The 19,575-nt window shown below is 36.9% G+C and overlaps 1 protein-coding gene across 1 annotated transcript in view; it reads right to left on the minus strand.

Annotated features, from left to right (window-relative positions):
- The window catches only part of RALB (RAS like proto-oncogene B), a 44,121-nt gene extending 25,341 nt beyond the window's left edge, over positions 1 to 18,780 (minus strand). The window contains exons 1-2 of the mRNA XM_041473050.1: positions 18,656 to 18,780; positions 642 to 738 (exon numbers count right to left, since the gene is read on the minus strand). The gene's annotated coding sequence lies outside the window, so the exon portion shown is untranslated. The remainder of the gene's footprint in view (positions 1 to 641; positions 739 to 18,655) is intronic.
- Between the last annotated feature and the right edge of the window lie 795 nt (positions 18,781 to 19,575).

The raw sequence follows: 19,575 nt of genomic DNA on the forward strand, positions 1-19,575 counted from the left end.
AGCCTTGTTTCCCTTCTCTGGCTTCACTCCAGCACCTCAATGTCCTCCCTGAACGGGACACAGGATTTGAGGTGTGGCCTCACCAGTGCTGAGTGCAGGGGCAAGAGAAGAAGTTAGGAAGGGCTCTGTCTTAAATACATCACATATTTTAGTGCAAATTCTACCAAGAGATGCAAAAATTAAGTTTGAAGTCAGAATGCAAAGGAATGGAAGAGTCCCTGATTTGGCTCATATGGGTTGGGAGTGCTGAGAGCTTTATTAACTCATTGAGCTGCAATACTGTCATGTGTGTGCAGCACAGAGTAGTTTTCACTGCACAGGAAAAGAAAGTAATGGCTATTGCTGTGTTTACTGTGATTATTTCTTCAAATCTTTATCAGTTCTCAAATCCAAATTCTCTGGCCATTTCAATGTTACTAATCACACGGTCAGCTGTGTGATTCTATCTTGCCAGTTACAAAAGAAAACATACCTTTTCTCATTGCTTTAATTTGCTTAATTTTTCTAGGCTTCATGGTTGACCTATTTGAATTCCACTCACTAAATTTATGAGTGAATATGTTGGGTAAAATTATTTCTTCTGGAAAAACATGCTTTGCATGATAACACCCACTTTGGAAAATGATGGAAATTATGCTTACCACTGATCTCTGAAGGGTTCAGCTCCTCTGGGACAGAAGTAATATGTTAAATAACTGTGTTAACTCCTGCTTTCACACTGGGCTTCTGTGTGGCCTCCTGCAGAAGAGAAAGGGAAAGAATTAATTACTTTCTAGCTCTATCCACTGATGGCTGGGTGAAATTGCATTTTCAAGTTGGAGAACATAAAAAAGGCCTGTCACTTAAAATAAATGCAAAAAAAATTTCATCTTTAAAAAAGTGATAGGTGAAACAATGGCCTATTGCCAAAGCTAAATAACATGGAGGAGGAATTTGAAAGAGATTTACTAAAATCTGTAATTTCAGAGTTGGGAAAAAATGCCAGGAATTGGAAAAAAGAAGTTGCAAAGGCAGTAAAAAAACTAGTTGTGTGGCTCTGAGAAACAGCTGAGTACTTCAGGACTGCATAAAAAGGAAGTATCTTCTGAATTTTTCCTCTTTTCAAGGAAACAACATTTTCTCTGTTGTTTGTAAGTAAACAGGATTTACATCATTTTATATCATCATCAGTTTCTCTTCCTAACTCAAAATTCAATCCACCAGATTTTAGTTAACTCCTTGTGAGGAAAAGTGAAATTATGAAATTAAGTTATTATAAAAGGTCCTGATTACAGCAATTCTTTCCCTCTGCCTTTTAGATTGTATCAGAACCGCACCAATATTCATCCTCCACTAGAAGCTGGCAGACTGAGAGCTATTTGCTATCATCCACGCAATGAAAGAATAAACAGAGAAAAAAATATTGCCAAATGTGAAGGAATCCTGTTTTACAGCTAACACTTAAACTAGCCAATTTGTGGTATTTTTAGGATTAAACAGGAATGGTTTTTAATATCAATTCTGGACATTTGTATGTGGTCCTAAAAACAAATGAACAAACCCAAGAAGACCCAAGCAAAAATTAATTGGCACAGTTTACTATTTATCCTGTAACTTTGTCTCCATAGACATCTTTCATGCCATGTGGGCATTGTGGTGGATTCATTGCTCTGATGTGACCATTCACAGAAGATAAATATTTTCAGCAAATTGTATCTATGATTAAAAACTGCCAAGAACCTGGGAAGCTGAGTCTTTTCAAACTGAATGCAATACAACTCTCCTGCACATACCACAATGCTGACACTTCCACTTTCCCTTTGCATAAAAGAGGGTTAAGAAATTAACCACATCTACCCTGCTTCTGAAAATTGTTTAGGGGAAACCTACTTCTTTGCAGTAATCCACTCATGACAAAGAACATTTGTGTGATGCCACATTTTGAATTATTATGCATGTTGCCTGGTATAATCTCCATGGTTACAGATATATTTTTTGCTTCAGCACTTTAGGAAGAAAAATTCTATAGAACAATGTAGGGCAGAAAATTCCTTTTCATTGTCATATATATTGCATTTATTTTATTCTATTTGCTTTCACTTCCTAAACAACAGTAAAATTTCACTAGAGATGGAAAATTTGTCTCCGGCTGTAACATCTTTTAAACTGCAAATTCCTGGAGATGGGGACAGTATTTTTTATGCATATATTTAGTTTCTAATCCACTAAGAATGTAAGAGGGCACTGCGTGTCACTGACAGAGTCATAAACAACAGTAAGTGTGGTGGGATGACTGAACAGTAAATATTTTTTCTTTGCAAAGATTAGGACTCATGCTTCCCTTTTGAGCAGTTCTAAATAGAAATTAGCTGAAGTCAGTTCCAGAAACTGGTGATGGGAAAAATGTAAATCCCAGATATTTAGCTCTTTTCCTACACTATTTGCACACCTGGTTATTCTTTGATAGTATCCATAGGAGAAACAGAAGAATGCTTGGGGAACAGAAACACCACCCCCCACTGTATTATCTAGAATGCCGTATCTCCCATTTGTTCCCAAAACACACAGTTTTTTGGTACGTGCAGACTTGAGCTGCCAGGGTTAGTCCAGGCTCAGATAACTTGTAAGAAGAGGTACATGTACATAGTGTGCCCTCAGAGAGAGTTTGTTCTATATTAAAAATAATGTAGTCAAAGATGATTTCCTATTTGGGCATGGATAGCCTAACAAGAAGTACATTTTACAGATTATTTGTATACTTAAGAGAATGCAGCTGACCTCACCATGATTTATGAACTTCAGCATTCAAAAACCACAAAGCAATAAACTAAAATATATCTGAAACAAGCAATGAAATATGACTCTGGTTTTGTTCTTGTATGAGATTATGGTGTTTTGACTGTACCATTCACTTTATTTTTGTTACAAACAGCCGGAAGTCACCACACTAAAATAAAGTTCACTGTCAAATAACCTTTCCATTTCAGATACAGCTGGGATTTGTCAGGATCATATCACAAGGTCATTTTTAAGGAGATTCTCACTGACATTTTGTGAGGTAAGGGATTTCACATTCCAGTTTTACAAGTGTTACACTTCTGATCGTCATGATTATCAACACCATGACAGATTTAGGGCCTGATCTTGGAACTTTTACAGAAGGAGCTAAGTTTATTGTAAATAACTTGATAGCCAAGAATCAAAAGAAAATAAAGGGTCTACAAAGAGTTAGAAGAGGTCATTCCATGGCCCAAAGCCAAGATCAGTTACACATATATAATTTTTGGCATGCCATTTTTTAAAATGCAGCTAAGATTGTGGTATTATCTTAGCAGTTTGTTTAAAGTACTGAACTACTTTATCATAAGAAAAAACCCAACAACATTTACCTTACCTGTCACGTTCTGCAGATTAAGCATATTAATTAGTTCCATACTGGACATAGCCATGAGATTATTGTTTTCCCCTTTTTTGCACATGTATGATAAATATTCAAAAATCATTACTTGTTTCACTCTTTCTAGTTCTTTTCCTCTTTCAAATAACACCTGATTTTGCAGTTGTTTTTTGTAGGTCACATTTCCTAACTGCCAGTCACTCTCCTTCCCCTTTGGGCTCTCTCCAGCTGGCCAATGTTTCCTGAAGTGTACTGCTGATACATTAAATGAAGCTTTGCCTGTTAAATGTAGAGTAGAAAGTGTGCCTTAGTGTCTTACAGATCACACTGAAGCCAGTTTGGTAAAAACATGAAGTATTACAAAAATGGATAAGGCAGGAGATTTTTTTTAGAATAATAAGCAGCTAACACAGTTGAGGATTTACCTCCCTGAGTTGAACAGTACTACCTTGTTGAACAGCCATTGTTGGAAGGTAGTTTGAGCATACTTGAAAAAAATTTGTGGTAACAGATCTTGTCCCCCTTACTTTTAAATCAAATTTTTCAGATTAAAATATTGACAAATATATTACATTAATAATGAAAATTACTGGCTTTTATAACAGCCAGCATTCTAGCAGTGTGGGAGCAATACTTCAGAAAGAAAAAGAATTTTCAAGTGAAATTATATTATTTTTAAGAACTTACTTCTGTCTATAATCTCTAATTAACTTAATGTAACTTAGAATGAGGTTAAATGTCTTTCTGAAAATTAAACCAGATAATTAAACCAGACTGTTTAATGTAAAAATATTCTGACCATGAGAGCCCTTAATTTTTAGTCTACTATCTTCATTACTATGAGTGCAGTTTTCCCTATTCCATGTTTAATCACAACATCTTTTGCAAATATTTGGAAGCTTTGATACCCCTTCACCATTTAAGTGGCAATATAATTTTTTTTTCTAAAGCAATCTCACAGCTTAGCAGAGAGACCCTGGCAACTGAATTTTGTAACACTGTTTTTTGTTGTGACAGTATTTTACCTATTCGAGAATGGCACTACTAGAATAAACTCTGATACAACTTGACTAAAAATCATCAGACTTTTCTTGCACCTACAATGTCACTTTGCACTGTTGTGCTGGGAAATGTCTAATTAAAGAAGGTCTAAATGGGAACTTGAATGGGAAATATCTTCTGGAAGTTCTGCATGAAGTGGTTTGGATGGTGAAACAAGTGGCTACAAATTTTGTCTACAAAAATTCCTCTTCAGCTGCACTTTGCTACAGATACTACTCCCTAAATTAACACCATATAACACTTCACTGTTTGTTAGTTCCTGTATTGAAACACAGATATGAAAGCCTTTAAAAAGTGGGTAAACTGGATAGTAAACCTGTAGGAACTTATTCCACCAGTGAAGTTTATGAGGAAGCTTGTGTAGCTATGAATACATAAATGTAAGTATTGTATTGTTATAGCATTACATTGTCCTCAATTAGAGAGCTTGTTCAGCACATTATACAGTCATATGATAATGTTGCTGCATTTGAGAAATTTTCACTACTGAGCTGAGTGTTCATGTGTTAGTTTATACAGCAGTCTTTTCTAGAAAAGACATGTTACTTGTGGTTGATAAGTCTACAGTCCACAAAGCCTACTAATACAGTCTACAAAGAGCCCCTCCTTTTTCTCAGTGTTAAATTGGTAAGAGTACAATATGCTTTACATCAGAGGATTAAGGAAAGCAATTTCAAAATAAGCATGCATTGTGTGCTGCAACATTTGGGCTTTTGAATTGTTTTTTATCTTTTCAGTGAACAGTAACACACACTTAGGATCTGTCAGAAGAGTCAGAGATTAACTGTTTAGAAAAAACTATTTGCTAGAAGCTAATTATGTCATTAGTAGCAAATTGTGATTCAATATATTAATAGGTTCAATGAATATTCAGTTTGCTAACTCATTAATAAATACATTGTAATTAATAAAAGACGAAAAAAACCCCAACCCTACATTCTGTCTTCTGATACAACTTATAGTAAATCTCCTGTTCCTTTGGAAATGCTTGGGAGGAGCTGTGCTGGTTTGTGGGGTCCTCAGTCTACAAAAGTAATGTACCTTGGCCAAAAAAATAAGTACTGGACTCTCTCAGTTCACAACCATGGCATAAGCTTCTCTTCAATCCTCAAGTTTTGTTATTTCATTATGATTTATTTCTGGAATACTATAAAAAATAAAACAGGAGCACTGCAGTAAAATGAAGGCTAAAAAAATTGCCAAGAGCCAGGAAGTTCTGAGTTGAGACTTCTGATACTGTGTATAATGTGAGCAAGCAAAGGGGAAATATAAGGAGGAAGGAGGAGGATGCATATCTATGTGGGTATATATACATTTCTAATTTAAAAGTTGAAGCTGTTGTGATTTTGCAAAACTAAAATAGTGTTTAAGGGTCAGAAATACTGTTTGTGCCCAAAATTCATTGAAGCTACACTGGATTTGTAGCACAAGAGAACTGCATTATGTAGTCACAAGCAAATCCACCCACTCTTCTACCTAGGCTAATCTCCTCAAAATAAATATCTGAAATCCCAAATTCATCTCATATTTGCAGCCTAAAAGGAGCTGTTTACTGGGAAACAGTGAATATTTGCTTTAATTTAGTCTGGCTTTCCCCTTCCATTGCAGGACCATGTTTTAAGACCTTGCAAGTTGTGTTACAGATTTGCCTAGAGCAGAATGGCCAAAGAATGGCTTCTTCAGACATTTTTGATAACTACAGTTTGTTGAATAGTGTCATATCTTGGCTTTCTCAAATCTTGTTTTCTTGTTTTGATATTTTAATAGATGAGAGCAGAATCTGTGTATATAATTTACTGCAAATCTGCACCTGTACTACTGCTGAATCAGTGTGTCTGTAATGCAAATGCTGAACAAATTAATGCAAAAAAGTTCCATCTATTCAGAAAGAAAACCTAAAACTTACAGTAAAAAATAAACCTATATCTGCATCTTCTAAAAGTCCTTGAGAACTGTGATTGCCTTTAATCATACAAAACACCTTTGTGTAACTTTGAGATCTCTAGTAAGAAGCTTTACACAACCTTTCAGAGAACAATAAATCAAACTCTGACTTTTCAAAATTGATTCGCTGCACTCAGGCATGAATTTCATCTTTAAGCTGGATTTCTTGAAGGGCAACAACAGACCTTTAGTCTGTTTTTCATGATTAGATTTTCAGTAGCAGAAAATGAATGGGTTTGATCTGGCTCACATAACTACAGTTATTCCTTTTATAACTCTTGCAATTTTTTTAGGCTTTCCATTTTCTATGCAATAGTTCACTAACATTTTAAATGGAATGATAACCAGGTCATAAGATATACAAGGCCTGTTTTCCCCTAATTCCTGTCTGTGAAAACACCTGCAAAATGCTAAATGTCAATTGATAGAGATTTAATCACTAGAGAAATGGTCACATAATGTGGAGAGATGGCCCATAATTTTATTTTTCCATTCTCTAGAAGCAGTGCACACTGCATTAAAATTAATGTGGAATCTTCCTTCAGTTCTTTCCAAAAAAAAACAGTCCTTCATGCTCTTTGGAAAGCAAAAGTGCCATGGATTTGGCCATTGTGGCTGCAGATATCCATCATGTCAGATGCAAAATGCAACAGTCATGTCACGTCCATGCTAGATTCAGCTTGATGTAGTTCTGCCTTTTCAGTTTCCTTTCACAGAGCCTAAGCAATGTGACCACCTGCTGAATCCCTCTCTTTAGCATGTAAAGAATCCTTTGTTTGGATCAGCTGGGCTTCTTTGACTTCTTAGCTCAGAAACAGTTTTCTTGTGGCTTTTCTTATACCTCTCCAAGGGTTTTCTTGGGATAACTTAGAAAACTTTCATTCCGGAAAAGATGGTAAAGCTCAATTCCTTTTCCACTTTCTTGCTTTGTTGTATATCAATGAAGATAGGTCTAAGCTACCATTTCTAAATACAGTTTGAAACATGGAAGAAAGAGTTGCAGCACTATTCTGCTTGCAGTTAAAATATCCTTAAACTTCAGGACTCATCTTTAATACTTCATTAAATTGAGCTCATCTTTACAATTCTTATAATTTCTTGCCCAGAGGGAGCTGTGATTTTACAAAAGTTTTCAGTTTTACTAATCCATAGTTAGCTTTTCTGCCATTAAGGTTCTACATATCTTATGGAAGTTTAATTTCTTAGTTCTTGTCATGCAAACAAGGCAATTAAACAGTAGAAGCAGGTAAAGATTTCAGCATGAAAGAAAATCAAAACTTCTGATGGAGAACTATTTTTCAAACAGAAGTAAAAGGTTCACTTAGAATTTTACCTGTGCTAGAAGAATTGATTATCACCATTAAAAGTTAGGAATCATCATAATACAATTCCAGAGGGCCTTAGGAGACCTCAGACCCAGGAGTCCATTCCAGTTAAAAGCAAATGAGATTTATTCAACAGCTTGATGACAGTGTGGGAAACACTCTATCTGATCACCAGAATTTTCCAGTTTGGTTTAAAGCTGTCCTCATGAGGTGACTCCACACACAAGATCCTTATGACATGTAATTTACCTGTTGGCTTCTGACATAGCTGCTGCACGACTCAGGTGAACTACCTGATAATTATCATGTCTGCTTCTCAGAAATGGGTATAAATCAAAAATAATCTTTCCTGTCAGTTCCCAAAAGCCATAAGTGTAAAAACAAGGTGCGATTGCCATGATTTGTCCTTGGTTGCCACATCTACAGCATCAAGCAACTTCAGCAGCAACTTTTACCTTCTCTCTTCTAAAATAAAAGGCCTTTTAATAAAAGGGTTGCCCTCTTACCATGTCAGTTGTTATAAAAGCAGCTGTCATAAAGGAGGATACTGCCTGATTTTACAGATCTCAAGGTCACAAATCAACAATGAAAAAGGCTGTAAAATTTATTTCTCTAAAAAGATTGTTTCCATCTCCCTCAAGCTAAATAGAAGTTTCTTTTGGCTACAGAAGAAAAAATACTTTTTGTGTTTTTCCAGTCAGCTAATGGAGGACCATGCTCACCTCTCTCTTTAGAAACTTCTTTCAGTATATAGCCATAATTAGCAGGAAGACCAGCCTTTAAAGCTGACCAATAAAACATCTGTCTTCTTTTTAAGATGTATGTTCCTTCTCCATCTAGCAAATTTCAAAACTGTCCCACAGGGCTGGATCATGGAGAGACTCTAAATTTGCTGCTAGAAGAGGTGTGAAAGCATGCTAGTCCAGATTAGAAAGTGCTGAGCAGCAGACAGAGCTATGATAGATCAGAAGGCACCACACTTGTGGCTATTCCTGATTTTATTTTAGATCCACACCACAGAGCTATTTCCTATTTGTATTTTGGTCCATGTGCACTATTAGTTCTCTGAGAAGCATGCTTTGTGTTCCAGGAGGAGATTTTGAGTCTGTTTTTATTCTTATTGACTAATATTAATTCTAACTTCATTTCTGTTAATTCCAAACTTTTGACTATTCATTTTTCAGGAGAATGTCAATGGCTCGTTGCTCCAGGACATAACTCATTTGTATTCTCAACTCACTAGAGAAGACTTTTCCAGCCTGCCAGAGACATAGCTCCAGTTATTTGGGCAGCCAGAGCTCTCATTCAAGCCCTAGGTTTTGAGCTGAACCTTTTTCTCATATGCTTCTGATGTTTTCCAAATCTACCAAACCAGTCTGCTGGCAGCCTTATTTTAGTTATATAAAAAAAGTTTTAGTTCCAGCTCTTGCTCCATTTCATTCTAATTGTGCCAGAACTTTGCCACTCTTATTCTAGTTCCTGTTAATAAAATGCAGTGTTTCCTGCTCTGCATCCTGTTAGTGCTGACACAGTCTCCTCATATCCAGTGTGGGTTCATCCCACCAAGGACAGGAAATGTTCTGCTTTGCTGATTCAAATCCAACCAGAAATAATGTGGACAAAGAAACTTTTAAGAGAGATAGTTTAGGTAAGAAGACAACAGTTGAGCATGTAACAGTCCAATTCAAAGGGACAAAATATGAGAACTAGCTTCAAAGTCCTTGATAAATGGTAATAGTAATGAAACATAGTCTGAGATTTTAGATATAATCACCTAATATCACCTTTCCTCTTTGTGTGTTTTTCCTAAGGTTTTTGTTTTGCTTTTTTAGTGTTAGTTTTTTAAAAAAAATGTATTCTAGTCTGTATAAGTTGTTATTTACAATGGTTTGAGTACATACCAATTTAAATTTATATTATTTAACAAAGATTTTTGGAATTTAAAGTTGCTAATAATAACTTTGTGTGGAACCACCTCATGAGGCTGAAAGCTTTAAATCTGCCATTTAAGCTGCCATTTGTGACCAGCTATCTAAAAAGACAACCAAATCCACTTTTAAACAGTTAAAACAATAAACTGTGTGATTGACTGTGGCGGCTTCTTGAAACATTAATATTACAAAAACTGCTGTGGAACTGGCAATTGCTAGACAAGAAGTGAAGGACTATTAGGGCACAAGAGGCTGAACTCTGAGGACTCACCTTGGCTTAGAGGATATGGAAGTTCTGTGTATAAAGACAAACCATTGTTATTCAAACTCTGCTACTTAGTCACACTAAACATATTTGAATTTCACAAATTATCAGATGGCCTGTAGTAGCTGTGCTGCTGAAAGAATGAAAGTTCTCTGCTGAGAATTTGAATGGGACATGGCATGAATATTTAAGCCAAGGTATAGCACAAAAAGGGGAAACCTGACCAAGTGTGCTTGTTAAAGCTTGATAAAGGGAGACAAACCAAAGACAGGTAAGCCCTCATGCTGTTCATTTCATAGCTCCCTTGAGCAAATTAAAAAGTCACAGTGTAGGAGAGTAAAGTTTAATGGGTACTTTGCACAGTCACATCCAAAATCATGGCTTCTTTTTCCTACCCAAATCTGGATATCCTTCTGCTTCAACAAGGATGGGTAAGGATTTGCTGTGTTAGTAGGGCCTCTTTAGCTGATTTAGCATGACTAGGCAGGATGCTGTCCTTCCTCTGAGATTGCTAACGAGTGTCAGGAAATATTGCCTTCCTTCCTGGCTCCAAGCTTGCTAACTCTACAACATCCTATGCCACTTCTGTCAGGGCTTCCTTGCCAGAATACAGAGCAGATATCCACATGCTGCTAAAAAATAGAAGGTCCATACATTTCTGGTGGATGCAGTAATCTTATTTCTTTCTTCTCCTCTGCTGTATAAATAACCACCATATTTTATCTAGTAGTGAGTATTTTGGTTGTGAAGGACCAATCTTTATTATGATAAACTTTATTATGATAATTATTATAGCAATGTAAAATTTTGGACATATAGAATAATTACAATTTTGGAAAGCAATAGTTTTGACACCTTTGGGTTTGAAATATGCTGTATCAACTGATTTGGGTATGTTCAATATACCTACATAAAAATTGAGTATGTTCAAAATACCTACAGTTGTAGTTATTTTCTTTCAATTCTAGCTATCACAATTACATGTTTCACCTCTGTAATAATGGATTTTTCCTAGTGATGACTCAGAGGAAATAGTCTCTCCATGTAATTTTTCACAGAGTAAATCACAGAAGTTTCCCAGAATTTTCACTGAAAAAAATGCTACTGTTCTGCTAGAGCAAGAATTTAATGCAACCCCAAATAAATACTAGCCTAAATATGTGACCAAATGTAATTTCAAGATGTTGTGACCTCACTAGAATAGTGCCTGGTTTGGGAACCTTTTTACACTGTTACATAGCAGATATGCACTTCTGAGCTATATTAGCAGCCTACAACACGAGGCAGCACAGACTCATCTTGTCCTGCTGACTAAGCCTTATTTAATGTCTGCATAGTCTGAGATACTGGGAAAGAATCTATTAGCTGCAGTATTACTGGTCTCCTCTCCCATTCAGTCCTCTCTGTTTCAAGAGTTATGACCATATTCCATTCCAGTGACTTTAGCACCAAATCTGGATATACACTGAGATGGCAGAGTTAAATTTGACAGCTATTCAAGATGGAGCTAATTTGTATTGTAAAATTACTTCTTGTTTCCTTCTTGATCTTTTCTTTTAGCACAGCTGGTCAGAGTATGCTGCCAATAACAAGATCATGGATTTGATCTCCATATGGCCATTCACTTAAAAGTTGGACTCAGTGATCTTTATGGGTCCCTTCCAACTCAGAATATTCTGTGATTTCAGAAAGTTACAGACATAAATGTTGCCGTAAAAGGCATAAATGATGCTTAAAGACAAATGCCCCTTCCTTGTGGAGATTATAATCAACAATAAGTAATAAAACCACAATATAAAAAACTACTGCCAGGAGGCAATAGATTCTTTCCAGAGACTGTTTTCCTATGGGACGTGCATGCACTTAGTCATTCTTACTCTACAATTGGTCCAGATTAAGTCCTGTGTTTCTTTTAAAGATGTAAATAGCAACGCCTAGTGGATTAGCATAGAAACATGTTATGGAAGAAATGCATCTTAGGAAGGATTTGAATGAAGATAGCTTTGAATGCAAGTTCTTCCAGAAATCTTATCAGAAAAGATTTTACATTCAGAGAAGAATAGTTGCTGCCTTTTCATCACAGTTACTTTCTGAAAAACAAGCATTGAAGAGAGATAAGGAAACTTTCTTGTAGATTATTCTTATTATCAAATAGCAACTTTGCTCCACCCTTCCCTTGTATTTGGCTTCTTACAGAGTGCCTGGAGCTGCTGTTTTGTTCCAAGATTACCTTCAGAAAAATCCCCTGTCATTATCAGACATGCTAACAAAAGAAAGAAGTGTATATCACTTCCAAAGAGGAAAAATAATTAACTGCCATTGATCAAAATCTGGAGAGGTACCCTGCTAGCTTGACTGAGATGACAATGAATAGCAGTTCGGGACTGTGATTTCATACCTCCTACCATTGACACTGTCATACTTGGGCAGTAAATCAGGCTTGAGGGGAAGGCTGGGTGGAATGACAGGCTGCAGGAGAAAATTACTGTCCCTTGCTCCCTACTCTGTGTCCCATCCCTCCTCCCCACTCCCCAACAAATAGCAAATGAGAACAGTAGTGGTGGAGAGGTGCTGCTGTTCTTACCTGCTCAGCAAAGAGATAAGGCAGCAGGCTATCTAGGAGTGTTTCTTTTGCATGTCCAAGCACTCAAAATTATTCAGACAGAATTGCAGCAACAACTTCTCTGTATTAGGGTGCTATCCTTTCCCACAATTCCTTCTCTTTGGGATGAGACAGCAGCTCATCCTGAGAATAATCCTCACTTCTTTCTTTCTCTTTGAGGTAGGCAGCACCTCATCCTGAGAATAATCCTCACTCCTTTCCTTCTCTTTGGGAGAGGCAGCAGCTTTCTAGCTGGAATTTCCATAGAAGAGGTGTTTCAAACAAGACAGAAGATCCTGCAGACCAGACTGGGCCAGAGGGCTGCATTTTGAACCATACTGGTCAAGAATCTCCAAAATTCATCTGTGTCAGCCTGACTGCATCCACTGACCATGCTCAGTGTTAAGAGCTTTTGGAGATCACTCTTTATATCTAGACATAAAGACTCTTACTCCATCCTCAGTCTTAGTGCAAACCTTCTCTTTGCAATAGGACACTGCTCACAAGCAGGGTTCTCAGTCCTACCAGGATAGTCTCAGACACTGGGCAACATTACAATGGAAATTGTCATCACCCAAGAACTTCACACACAGTTTGTGGCTTTTGAAGTCATCAGTCCTTACTAGAAACAAACAAACAGAGACCAGTATGAACAGGCTGAAGAATTATATTGAACTCATAATCCTGACAATTGTAGCCAGTTTGATTTTTCCTTGGTTACCTCATTTGTTGTCACAACACTTCATTCTGGAACAGAAACCCAGTGGATAAAGCATGGGATTAGTAAATTAGTAATTTAACTGCACCCTTAGCACTCGTCCTTATGTACTGTGACAATGTAGAGATTTTTGCACAGTATTATGAAGGAAAGAGTTGTGTCACAGTGCTGAGGTGGGAAAAGCACTGTTTATGATTGTGGTTAATACTGTGTTGCTGCAGCATAGTTTTAGTAAGAATAATGCTGCAACATAAATGTTTCTTTCAGCTGGAATATACCTTGTTTGTTAGACTACAGGAGTAGAAGGAATTTCCAACATTAAAGCTCATAAGATGCCTTTTAAGTGAAAACAGAGACTTGGCTGACTGAGACTAAGATGGACTGAAGATGCTTGGCATTTAGATCACAGTAGTAGCAAAACCAGATGACAGAGCAGAGCTTTAAAAAGCCTCTCAGATGGAAAGATTTAGGATGGAAAGGAAGTGAGAGGAATGGAGGGTGTTGCTTATTAAGGGGAGGAGATAGGAAACAATGATGCTATTGTGGCAGCAGAGCTGATGAAGGTCAGAGACAATAAGCTCTGATTTGCATTCTTTCCAAATACTCATACAAAGCTGGTGATTTTTTAGTGTAAGATTAGGGACATTGTGGCCAGGGAGTTTGCTGTGCTTGTATGATTGTAATCTACAGTGCTTTAGTTTTTCAAGCAAAAAACAGTGCCTTCAGCAATTTAATGCAAAGGATATCTGCTTTGCATTAGACTTGCCATAAGCCTTCTGAAGAATTAGCTATAAACCTTAAGATCTGCACTTTACAGGAAGCTCTGGGAAGGGTCAGTCCAAGCTCTGGTATCTGGAAAAGTCACTGGAGGACATGGAACAAGCAACCGTCAGGTCTAACTCTATCCAAGAGATACTAAGCAGAATATTTTCACTTTAAATATGTGCTTTTGTAACCACCTATTGAAGAACTGTGCCAGACACAAGAGACAAGTGTCCCAAGGGCAGGGGATCATAGCTGGAAATTGTGAAATTAATGAGGGGTAGTCCTACAGGGGGATCCATGTTAAATTTCTTACAGAAATTGCTTATACATATCTATCTCCTAGGAAACGGTATTTATCTACATTAACATTCTTTATCTAGTACTAGATATATAGAATATGCCTAGGTTCATTGCAGTTTAGATTTCCCTTCTTTAGCATTCCTACAGCTTGCCAGAATGTTTGCTTCTGCAGAAACAAAGGTTAATTAAACACATCCGCCCATTAGATCAAGGAGTGAACATTATTACAATCTGGCCCCAAGCTCCCTTCTTCAGCTGTCAGCACTGAAAGACACTTGGAACTACAAATTAGTCCTCAAGCAAAACTAGTTTCAGCAGAAACCACCTGTTTTATTGAACAGAGAAGGTTTTCTGCATATTTACAAGTTCGGCTTGTACTTGTCTCGCCGTACCTAGTTCCAGCAAGAAACAGGGTATTGTGATTGTTGATTGATCCAAGGTTCTTGGACCTTTATGGTACCATGTTAACACATAATAAGGAATGTTAGAAAAAATCTACCTTGTCTGCATTGCTAATGGCATATTTTATAATTAATAGAGTTTAAGATAACTCATATTGGATTTTTTTCTTAAATTGTATTGCCTAGCTTTGCCCCTTTCACTGTGCTTTGGCCTGTGAAAGAGCTTGGAAAATAAACTGGCCAACTCCCTCATTAGGCATTTCTTTTCACTTTCTTTTCCCTTTCATTTTCTGGCTCTTATGTCTAAGCACCATATTACCACAAGTGCTTTCTCAATTCTGTGAATCAAATCTAAATAATAACACATTAACTATATTAACTATATCAACTCTTCAGAGCCGCACTGTGGCTGTACCTCAGTTTCCCTCTTGCCATCATGGGAAATGAAGTCTGACAGCCTATACCTTTCACAAACACGTACTGTTCCCATGCCTATAATCCCCACTACTTGAAGAACTGACATCCTTCAAATGTTTTCTTTCTGCGCTGAATCAACAGAACAAGGCTGCAATAGACCTGCCAGGAACCAGTGACCAATAATCCAAGTACTTAAGATAGGCAGGACACAGTGAGGTCTTCTCTGAAAGTAAGAACTTAAATAATGTTAATTATGTAAAAAAGCACCGTATCTACTTAATCATTGGAGCTGGCTTGTATCTATTCTCTTCAGTAACAGATTAAGCAAGTATAACTCTCTGCATCCAAAATTCAAGGCCCCTATTTTGTCAGAACTCCTCTCAAACGTGATAACGTATTATGCATCCCCCATTCTCATTCAGATTGTCCACAAGTAATTTCTGCTTTTCTCAAGCTGACTCATTCTTCATACTTATTAGCTGAATTGTTAATGAAAATGAATCTCTACCCATGAACTGAATGTTCATGTATTTAATTTCTACTGGTTTGGCTAGTTTTGGTCAGACACACAGACCAGACTTTTTCCCTATTCCCAATCAGGAAGAGAACACCTGGGCATTTTATTTTGAACTCTGATTCTTAAAAATATTGTCTAATGTTTGATTAAAGTTTTCAACTTCTCAAACACTATTACCATTTCACTTAACAGGTTAATAATAGGACCTACAGATAAAAGGAGACATAAATGAAGAGCTACCAAAAAAAGTCAGTTATTTGCATTGCTTTCTTGGGTTTGGTTTCAAAGTCTATAAAAGTCACAAAACTGTCTTTACCCAATTTGTACTGAACAACTCTGGCCTGCTTTTCAAAAAGCCTTTGAAAGGCAGCATCTCTGTCCCTGATAGTGGTACACAGACACAGCGCTGTCTTGCAAATCACTGATTACACAGTCCAAGTGGCAAAGTGCAAAATATGCTCATAGTTAACATTTTAAGAAGAAGATAAACCCCAAAGGAAAACTACATGGTAAACTGGATGTATTGACCTCAAAGAGGAAGCAGAATGTCCTGGAATATCTCTCCTTGTCATCTTACCTGAAACATTCTGTCTAGCCTGTAATTCAGTAGGCAAGATGTGACAATCTTCTTTACAAGTACAACAGGTTAAATTACTTCAGAGTTGTTTCTATAAATATAGCATGCCAATGCTTACTGACTGATTCTGCCACCAAGAAGCTTTATTTGCATTCAGCAATGAAGCAGTTGAATTTTTGAGGTATTTTGTTGTCAAATTTCAATTAAGTTGTACAGCTGTCTACATCACAATGTAAAATGTAAATTCATTACATGTGGCAAAAGTCTTTACAAAAATCTTGGAGCTGACCACAGCCTTTGCTGATTGTCTCACCCACACTAAAAATATTGTATGATACAAAGTATTGTATAAGGCTGTGTAACAGACAGCTATGTCTGTACTCAGGTTTGATAGGGAGCAAGCCACAGTAATATTATTCCCTCATTCCTCTTTCCTGAGCCTCTTTAAGTCTTATGTCTATGTACATATTTTCTGGGCCATTTACTCTATCCTATACTGAAGAACACTATTAAACAGGTAACACGGCAAGGATTGGAAAAATTTATATATGTCCTATCAGTATAAACAAATCTGTGGACAGTGCTCAGGAAAGCTCTAAAGCTGCTGGAGCATTTCATTAGCCTGAACACAGGTACTGTTCACTTAAACAGGTCTGCAAGGATGGCATCTCTTTCTCTACCAGTTTATTCAGAGATGACCCAGCATGTAGTTCAGTTCTACACTTCTAAGCTCATATTTCTTAACATGCTCTTGCTCTTTTTTGCTTCAGGATACATTTTCATTTAGTCATGACAGCATAACCAGCAGTCTATCTTTCGCTTTCTGTGGGCCAGTAACTTTAGCGTGCTCCATTAATTAAAACTATGGGTATTATTAAGTGGAACAGCCCTAAACTCATGAGAGTATGAAAAAAGTAACATTGACTCAAGGAGATTGCTCTGATTGCTCTAAGTGCATTTTCAAAGTGCCTTTTTTTTTTTTTTTTTTTTTTTTTTTTTTTTTTTTTTTTTTTTTGTGGAGATCTGCTTGATTATGTTTTTGAAGTTCAGGATCACTATAAACAAAACATATTGAGCTGATAACCTGAAGCAAAACCTGAACAAGAAAGACAAAAGGGTCCTAAGCATGGAAAACTTTTGTAAATATTTCAGTATCGTTTAGGTGATTAAAACATACTAACTGCAACATGAAATTTAGAACAATTATTTTAGTAGACTAAGGAGTTCGTTCAACTTTAGAGTTAAGTCTACTTTGATGATTAAATACAGGGAAAAGAACCAGAAGACAAAGTCTATTTTCAGCATTAGCACTGACTCACTGTGTGATATTAAGCAAGCCACTTAATTTACTGTCACACTCTGTCTCACCTGTAAAATGAAGGAGCCTGCCTCACAAGTGCTGTGTGGGATTACTTAATTAAACATTTGCTCTGTACCTAACATTTCTTGAATGCAAGGTGCCGGAAAATTTATTTTTGAAGACATATATAAACAGGATACAAGAGCAGAATCAGATAGTTTCTGTAAAGGAAAATACACATCTCTTTCATTTGATTCATTATTTTCTTTGGATTTCTAAAGCATGACAACACAATAATTAACTACTGGACCTGTTGGTCAGCAACACAAGTGAGCTAATTGGTGAGCTCAATATTGGCAGCAGCCTGGGCTGCCGTGATCACACACTAGTGGAGTTTGCAGTCCCCAGGGATAAGGGTTAGGTGAAGAGTAAAGTCAGGCCCTTGAGCTCTAGTAAAGGGAAAAAAAAAATCCAGCTCTTCAAGGAGTTAGCAAAAGGAGCCCCCAATAAACTCTCCTCAGAGAAAAAGGAACAAAACAGAGCTGGCAGACTTAGACATTTTCCATAGAGCAAGAGCTCTCAATACCCAGGTGTAAGAAATCAGGAAAGGACATGTGGGACAGGGAGGAGATTTGAGATATTCAGCATGGTTTCATCTAGGGCAAGTGGCCAACCTAGTGGCCTGACTACATCACATATTCTACAGTTCTAAAGCTATGAGTCAAGCCCTTGAAATAAGTTTATAAGTTGGAAAAAAAAATCATTGCCACAAACTAGACAGACCAAACTCTAAGTAGGAATAAAAATATATCATTATTCTTCAGTAGATCACACAACTGAAATACTAAGTTGAGTTTTTTCTATGATGTGTAAGCAAGTTTACATCTAATGGAAGTGAATGGCAGTGATTTAAATTCAGAGAAAGGAAATAATGTTTTTCTAAAATATAATTTTTACTCAACTCATGGCCACACAACTTTGTTGGAACCAAGTTCTCAGTGAATTCAAGAAACAAACATTCGTATGGAAACAAAACATCCACTGTGATATTCTATTAAATGAAAGAGTTACAAACCCCTCACATTGCATGGCACAAACATTTATTAACTGGTAGACATGTAAAAGTACTAATTGGTAGGCATGTAAAAACATCACCTGGAAAGCCTGTTTGACAGCTGATCTCTCTGGACTGAGCTGGATCAGGTCACTGCAGGAGGCAGAAGCCTGGAGGAGGTGTTCTGATGGTCATCTCCGGTACAGCAATCTCCATGCTAATGAGGCTGAGCAGCACACAGCACATCTTTAGCCTCCTGCTACTCTTATCATAGCCATGTTATAGAAAATGTCCGGTTTGCTCTATCATAAAACTAACTACACATCAGCAATTTTTTAACCAAAGAGTTTTTCCTCACAGTGCAGTTTAGCAGACAACAAAAAGCAATGCTTTTTACTAACACTGTGCTGTGACCCCGTGAAGGAGCTCATCAAAACCAGTGAGCAAAGTAAAAACACAAAGTAATGTCATCAATGACACATGCAGAGGTTACGCATTTCCTGAATAGTTGCTCACATCACCAAGGACTTTTTTGAAGACAGTTATTGTTATCTTAAGCATTCACAGAAATATCATTGCTGCTTTCTGTTGGTTTCATCTAATCCTAGATCGAGGCCTTTATGTAAATCATGGTCATAAGTCCTTCACAACCTCGAAATGAAGTTAGTGCTTGGTCTTCTATGAGAACAACAGACACAGGAAAATTCAGATGCTCTATTCTTTTAAAAGCAGTTTTCTTGGTTAATAAAAAGTTCTACAAGTTCATTTGGCAGCTATAAATGCACATCATTTATTTACTTTCATTATAACAGTTTTTACGCTGTGAAACATGGATCATACTACCTTACTCATACGTATGTTAAATATAATAATAAATCACGACCATAAATTTATTATTTATATATTTAACTAGTTTCTACTAAATTATCACACCAGAGACATCTAGACAAAACCTTAGTCTCTCCACCAATGGTAGCAGAGCCTTTAGCTCTGCATTTCAGAGCTACAGACCAAGATGGAA

The sequence above is a fragment of the Pyrgilauda ruficollis genome, unplaced genomic scaffold (assembly GCF_017590135.1).
Source record: "Pyrgilauda ruficollis isolate IOZ18807 unplaced genomic scaffold, ASM1759013v1 scaffold3, whole genome shotgun sequence".
Taxonomy (NCBI): domain Eukaryota; kingdom Metazoa; phylum Chordata; class Aves; order Passeriformes; family Passeridae; genus Pyrgilauda; species Pyrgilauda ruficollis.